Source organism: Antrostomus carolinensis, unplaced genomic scaffold (assembly GCF_000700745.2).
Source record: "Antrostomus carolinensis isolate BGI_N321 unplaced genomic scaffold, ASM70074v2 scaffold19444, whole genome shotgun sequence".
NCBI classification, from domain to species: Eukaryota; Metazoa; Chordata; class Aves; order Caprimulgiformes; family Caprimulgidae; genus Antrostomus; species Antrostomus carolinensis.
Genome location: NW_010309043.1, coordinates 17,306 through 23,628, shown reverse-complemented (window position 1 = coordinate 23,628; position 6,323 = coordinate 17,306). Strand labels below are relative to the sequence as shown.

General features: G+C 45.2%; 1 non-coding gene across 1 annotated transcript in view; it reads left to right on the top strand.

Annotated features, from left to right (window-relative positions):
• Window positions 1-6,323, top strand: part of LOC104523414 (uncharacterized) — a 14,142-nt gene that overhangs the window by 550 nt on the left and 7,269 nt on the right. The window contains exon 2 of the transcript XR_003766176.1: window positions 2,374-2,434. This is a non-coding gene — a transcript (uncharacterized LOC104523414). The remainder of the gene's footprint in view (window positions 1-2,373; window positions 2,435-6,323) is intronic.

Here is a 6,323-nt window from a genome sequence, read left to right as displayed (position 1 = left end):
GTCCATGACCTTCTGCTGTTGGTGGCCCCAGCACTGGAGGCAGCACTGCAGGTGGTGTCTCAGGAGAGGGGAGCAGAGGGGCAGAATCCCCTCCCTCCACCTGCTGCCCACGCTGCTCTGGGTGCAGCCCAGGACACGGTTATTGGCCTCTGGGCTGTGAGTGCACATTGCCAGCTCATGTCCAGTTTGTCACCCACCAGTATCACCAAGTCCTTCTCCTCAGGGCTGCTGTCAATCCATTCATCACCCAGTCTCTACTGATACTGGGAATAAAGATCCCATGTTTTGGCAAATTCAGTTTCATTGGCCTGCCATGAAACATCTGAAAATGTGTTCTCAAGCCTTCTGTTGTGCTTCTTACAAGGTAAATGATATCCACAATCACATCTGGGGAGAGCTTTTTCTTCTGGAGGGATATTCAAGAACTTGATGGTTGTCTGACTCTTCCAGTTGTTCATTAACTCCATCAGTGCCCCAGCCTGCAATGGATTTTACAGTTTTACACAGCTCCTCAAAACACACGCTGTGCCAGCATTTGTGTGTGTGTTGCATCTTTAAATCATATGGCAACTTCACCGCCCAGCCAAACTTTTCTGAAGCTCATGGCCTGCAAGGGCTGTAGGATCTCTTGTGGGACTTTCCACATATATGACAACACAATACTCCTTTTTTTTTTCCCCTCTTCCTTTAATTTCCTTATAAATTATGGTTAGAGTGAGTCACTACAGTATCACCTCGTTTTATTAGAAACCAGATCTATGATGTTGCAAAGACAAGAATATATTTCTAGTGCTTATCTACCCACAAAACCTTTCCAGGACACCTACTGCCTCAAAGCCTTTCCAATACACCTGCACATGCAGGTGACAGGCTTGGCTGCCCCAAAGAAGCATTTTTTTCCCCCATCTCAGGTGGAGGTGAGAACCTGGAGGACAATCAGGCAGCTGGGGGCAAAAACTCCCACAGCCACTGAAAGGTGAATTGTTCCTTCTCCTGAATTACCAGCTTTAGGTTTTAACGCCACTTCTGAGACCTTTTCTCCACTGAGCCTTCATTTATGGCCAGCATAAGCAGATCATTGTGTATGTTCATCCCAATAGCGAGTGCAGTGTGAATGCTGAGCTGTGAAGGAAAGTGCAGTGTGTTGTGAACTCCTTACAGCTGAAAGGATCATGCTGAGGAAGAGGAGTCTGGGGTGGGAAGTCAGCAAGCCGAGCCAGCTTTTAGTGTCGGAGAAAATCTCCAAGAGCTGTGTCTCCTTCTGACCGTTTGGCATCACTTTTAACCCTGGCACCAGTCTCCCATCCTTCCTTTTTTTGCATCTTTTTTTATCCCTGGTGCTTTTCTCCAGCCCCCTCATGGGCCCAGGTGCTCCTCCCTGTGGTGGTTCCAGAGGATGTTCCAGCTTCATCTTCCCCGAGGGATATCATTATTTCAGGAAGGAGGCTCTCACCATCCCCTAACACAAATAAAGCAGATACACCCCAAATACCATCTGCCATGCATCCTCATCTTTGTCTCCTCATCCATTCCTTTGCATCTGACCCACCTGTATTTCTAGCTGGCAGGTCCCCCTTGGGGAGGAGCCTGTGGTCTTGTGTCACCATCAGCCTGTGGTCTTGTGTCACCATCAGCATTTCACAGACAACAAATAAGAGCATTTTCCAGCCCTCTTGACTAATGCAAAATCATATCAGTATCCCTGAGCTTCTTCATGCTGTGGAATTAATTGAGGTGAATAACCTCAGGGAGCAGTAAGGACCACCCATCTGGAGAAGAAGGACCAGCCTGGGCTTGTAGATCTGGGTGCTGAGCGCAGAGTCCAGCTGTAGCAGGACAGGCAGATCTTCCAGTGTGAGGCTTTCACCTCACGTTGAAGGCATCTCATTTTGTGGTGGTGAGGTTGGCAGTCTTGGAAGACCTTCTGTCTCAACGCAAAGCGGGTTCTCACTGGCCCAAGGAAACGTAGAGGGCTATTAAGTTTCTGCAACCTACCTGGAAAAGAGAAGAGTCTCCTCTGGAGGCACATGGGTTCTAGTTACCACACATACATGGAAATAAATGCAATAGTTTTTCTGTGGGCAAACAAAAAAAAAAAAAAAGAAGAAAGAAAAGATTAAAACATTTTAATTGTAGACAAAAGTGTGATTTATTTTTCACAGTGGTGAAAAGAGTTTTTCTGTGGGCAAACAAAAAAAAAAAAGAAGAAAAAAAATATTAAAACATTTTAATTGTAGACAAAAGTGTAAGTGATTTATTTTTCACAGTGGTGAAAGTTTACGGCTGAGTCCCTCAACAACCCCGGGCTGCAGCGTCAGTATTTTAAACTGGAAGAAATCCTGGTGGTACTGATACTCTCCCTTTGCCTTTCAGCATGCACATCTCTGAAAGCCAACAAGAATTCTTCAGAATGCTTGATGAAAAAATTGAAAAGGTAAGACACAATAAAGTAAACACACGTTTTCACTCAGGGCTTGGACACGCAGGTTTCGCGGCTCTATGGGCAGGACAGTTGGACACTGTCTGTTGCAGTGCTCCATGTTCTCCAGTACTTGGAGGGACTGTGGTCCAAGGTGCTCCTTACTGCTCGTTGGTTAGATACAAGTGAAAAGAAGAACAGAAAGGTAAGATACTGGAAAGAAACCTTTGTTTTCTGGAAACATCACCAGGCCAGGATGAATGGCAAAGGAACTCAAGGCAAACATTCTGGATATACACATACATGGACTGCTGGGTAAAGGAGAAGAGCCAAGTGAGGTTTTATGCCCTTAGTGACTTGATTTTTCATTTCAATTCTATGGGAGACAACTGGAATCTCAATGCCAGTAGTATCTGGGTTACCCTTCTTGCCGAATCTCTTCCAAACAGCTCCTGGCCCCAGAGGTCACGACCAGTGTGGCTCTCCGTACAGATAACCCTACCTCGGGACCTACGCTGGGTGAAGTGATGGGGCTGGAGATGTTTTGAAGAAGAGGGTGAATAGTTCGTTACATACCTTGTTGTGTTGATAAACAGCTTTCATATGTTTCACACATCCCTTAAATGAGAATCCCAGCTTCTTTGTGAGATCGTAGTGAATAATTGTGCCACCACACAGGTGGGAAACTGAGACTTGAGGAATTAAATGGGCTATTTGGATCAAGTCTGGATCTCAGCCTTTGCTTAGACCTTGAGCTGATGTTTGCTCGCCAGTATATTCTTTACACTTCATGTTTTGAAGTGGTGTATCTTATTTAATACCTGATATTAAATATTTGCTTCCCCAATTGGAATAAAGTCATTTTTACTCCCAAATTGTAGTGTTGGGTTGCAGAGTAAGAGGGAACATTTTACTTGGATGACTCTGAATTTCTGCCATTTTTGTGGACGCTTCTGGTTTTAGGAGTTGGAGTGCTACAGCCAGTGGATCTCATTTGTCCCAAGCAACAAATTAGTTATGCTACTCTAAAAAACCAAAAAAAATATTGCATGAAAGCAAAAAGTTAGATAAAGAGTAGAAGTGAGGAGGAATTTGTAGGTTCCTGAGAAGAGTATTTCTATACCAGTATTTCACAGGAGTAAGATTTTACTTACATTTAAACATAAAATTTCTAAATGTCCATAATATAGCTATGTCTCCTTTGAATAAATGCATTCACTCTATAAATATTTAGATGCTTTTCCTGGACATCATCACCTTCTGTAATATTAAACACAGATTCTCCAGTGAAATGGATTGTCCAAAGCTCTATCTTCTCTCTGTACCAGATCATCTGATGGCTGTATCTCATTATGAATTGAGGTTCATTTTGATTTTTGAGATTTGTTTCAGGACAGTAATACCATTCGTTCACCAGCTGCCACATTGAGATGTGGTTGACCATGTCTCCTTGCTGTTTGGACCATGCTCTTAGATGCTTGCGGGTGTTCTCCAGGGCTCTTGTACTGATTTATCTTCTAGATCAGGAGATTGCCTGTTTAGAGGAAATACACAGTTTTATCTGTCAAAGAGAGAAAGACAGCTCCTATGCATTTCAAACTGCTGACAGCTGATGGGATTGGCAGGAATTAATGTGCAGCTGAACATGGGATTTCCTTTCTCTGGGGACCTCCTGTGCCTGAGGAAATAGTCTTCTTAAAAGAAGTTTTGGGTTTTTTAATTAATCTTTACCCACAATACATTATTTTTCTAGATATTTACCATAAGTGCCAAAAAGATTGGAGAATATGAGGGGTTTTGTTTGCTCCCTAAGTGGCATTTTGAGAGAGATGGTGGATAACAGTCAAACAACTAAAAGAATTATATCAATGAGCAGCTCACCAGCTGCAGCTGAAATAGTCTGCAGAGGTGATGGGGCGTTGCCTGTGGTTGATGAGGTCCCAAAACATGTTGTAATGTTCACGTGGTAAACCGTGGCCATGAGTAGTGTTGGATTGGTGGTGGAGACACGTTTTCCATCACTGACTCCATGGGCTACGTCTGCAGAAACTCTGCAGCCAGAAGCAAAACATCCCTCAAAACTTGGGTTGAAATCCCAGGGGGTGTTAGGTCACCTGCTACAAATGAGTAACAACTCTGTCATGTGTGTGCTGTGAATTAGGGAGGAAAATTAAATGAGCATTGTGGACTTAACACAATTAAATGGACAGGAAGGTCAGCTAAAATAAAATTTCTACCAAGTGTGAAATGGAAAGAACAGAGGCTGATGTTTTAGCAGCTGATAATATGAAGTATGTATGAATCCTGGAGATCAAAAAAAGCCTTAATGAGAAGGTCTGGAGAATTTCTCTGCAAATCCAGCCCCTCTCAGTACCCGTGTTCCTGCCTGCCCGTACAAAGCTGAACTGCCGCCTTCTGCAAATGCCACCAAAAGGTAAAAACCAGAATGTCAACCCCAATGCCTGGAGCTTCTCTCTACCAAAATTCAGTGTCAAAATTCCATGAGGCGTTCAGAGGGAAACATCTGTTCCTGTCTCTGCGTGAGCGTCTGCCCGTGCTCTGAGAGCTAGAGCTGAACTTGCACGTATGGAGCTGCGTGTGATTATGGTAATTCAATTCATAGGGGTTTTTTTGGAAGGGAGAAATATGGAAATGAAGGCTCAGCACTGAACGCTGAGGTAGGACTGACTGAGAATGTAAAAGTCAGCCTCACTCACGCGTAGGGTTAGATGTTGGTTCTGCTAGAGTCCAGCCAGTCATTGCAGAGGCACCAGAATTTAAGCTTTAAAAAAAACCCCCAAAACTGATGAGAAGCCAGAGATACAAAGTTATGTGGGAGGGTGGGAGTAGCTGGGTAGAGTTAAGCAGCCAACAGTACACGAAGCAGTAGAATCATAGAATCCCAGACTGGTTTGGGTTGGAAGGGACCTTAAAGCTCATCCAGTTCCAACCCCCCTGCCAGCAGTAGGGACACCTTCCACTAGACCAGGTTGCTCAAAGCCTCATCCAGCCTGGCCTTCAACACTTCCAGGGAGGGGGCAGCCACAACTTCCTTGGGCAACCTGTTCCAGTGTCTGACCACCCTCACAGTGAAGAACTTCTTCCTAATATCTCATCTAAACCTCCCCTCTTTCAGCTTAAACCCATTTCCCCTTGTTTTGTCATTAACTGCCCTTATGAAAAGTCCCTCCCCAGCTTTCTTGTAGCCCCTTCAGGTACTGGGAGGCCGCTAGAAGATCTCCCTGGAGCCTTCTCTTCTCCAGGCTGAACAGCCCCAACTCTCTCAGCCTGTCCTCACAGCAGAGCTGCTCCAGCCCTTGTATCATCAGTAGTTATATATCATATGTTTATGTCATACGTATATAGCAGACCTTGGAGTGCTTCTTGTGATGGTGTTTCCTCAGCGTAGCAACACGCATCCAGACATGGCTGAAGAAGTCTCAGCACACTGTGGGATGGTTTTCAGCCGGTGGGATGCTGGTGTAGTGGCAGAGGGTGAGCACAGCTTCAGCACAACACCAAGGCTGGATGTGCACAGCACCAGGAGAGAAGAGGGATAGGAAAGACCAAGTGACCTCTGAGCAGCATGAGGCCAAGAGTCCTGGTGAAAGCTGACTTGGAAACATTCCCAACATCTACCAGCAGCTCCAGCGACTCCTTTTGGGGTTTCACACTGAAACCCGAAGAAGTGCCACGTCTACACATTTTTTGGACATCTACAGGGATGGGGACTCCACCACTGCCCTGGGCAACCCCTTCCAATGCCTCAGAACCCTTTCAGCAAAGAAATTCTTCCTCACATCCCATCTCAACTGCCCTGGCCACAACTGGAGCCCATTTCCTCTTGTCCTGTCACTTGTTCCTTGGTTGAACAGACCCACCCCCACCTCTCTCCACCCTCCTC